The sequence below is a fragment of the Populus euphratica genome, unplaced genomic scaffold, assembly GCF_000495115.2.
Source record: "Populus euphratica unplaced genomic scaffold, PopEup_1.0 scaffold141.1, whole genome shotgun sequence".
Taxonomy (NCBI): domain Eukaryota; kingdom Viridiplantae; phylum Streptophyta; class Magnoliopsida; order Malpighiales; family Salicaceae; genus Populus; species Populus euphratica.
This window is the reverse complement of record NW_011499971.1, coordinates 321872-323194: the sequence shown is the minus strand read 5'-3', so window position 1 is coordinate 323194 and position 1323 is coordinate 321872.

Below are 1323 nucleotides of genomic sequence, written 5' to 3'. Positions count from 1 at the left end.
CCAATCATTTAATTGAAACGGCAACGTTATAAAAGATGGGCATGCATTATAATGGTTCATCTTCTTTTTTCTTTTGATAAATTAAATCATGACGGTTCATCTTTAAACGCAATGATATTGAGAATACACTAATTTTCTAAAGCTTTAAAGCATCGATGCATTATTTCAAGACATTTTTAGGAGATGTATAGATGATTCTACGATGAACTTAATTATAGTAGTATGATTGAGTATTTTAGTGTTCATTCGTTTGAAATTCTCAACTACTAATATTATCTAATTATCGTAAAAAATAATGGAATGTGTTTGAGATTGGAGTCCACATGCAAATTATCAAATAATCATCTCTGTGCCAAGAAATCTGGCTCGTAAGCTTTATCCCAACAAGTTGCAAGGCCCATATAACAATTAAAATATATAAAGTTAATAAACTTTGTTCAATGTCAAAGTGATTCACACAGTCTCTTGCCCTTCGTTTTCCTAGAAAACATTAAGAAGGATACATAAGCATAAACGGACGTCAAGTGAAAATTGTCCGGTGATTATTTAGAAGTTTTTTGAAAGTTGAAGGTTTCAGATGCAAAAATGAATATCTAGGGGATGGAAGAAGGTTTCAGATGCAAAAATGAATATCTAGCGGATGGAAGAGCACGATCAGCACGATCCATACATTGCATGTGTAGTTCAGGCTTCTTGCATGAAACCTTCCTCCTTCCTCTTCCAGTGTTAAAGAGATTAAAGTTAATTATATATAATATTTAAGACCAAGCAACTCTATTTAGCTGATTTTTCGTTTCTGACGAGGAGCTCGTAACCAGCTCAGGCCCAGTATCAGTTGAAACGAAAACTATACGCAGAAATGGTTAAAAGACCTTGTTTGGCTGATTTATATACAAAACTTTGGTCTCATCATTGGAAAAAAATAGAGAAACTCAAATCTCCTTAGTCCAAAACACACAAATCTCGTATCTGTTGGAAAGTGATGGTTGTACAGACATACAAAGTAGAAAATAAGAAGATGTTAAAAGAGTAGATTGTTTGCAGTTTTGTTGTACCTAATTGAGGATGTGCATGGGAACAGTAAACTAAGATATATAAGTAAAGTTTTGTTGTACCTAATTGAGGGTGTGCATGGGAACAGTAAACTAAGATATATAAGTAAAGTTTTGTTGTACCTAATTGAGGGTGTGCATGGGAACAGTAAACTAAGATATATAAGTAAAGTTTTGTTGTACCTAATTGAGGGTGTGCATGGGAACAGTAAACTAAGATATATAAGTAAAGTTTTGTTGTACCTAATTGAGGATGTGCGTTGGAACAGTA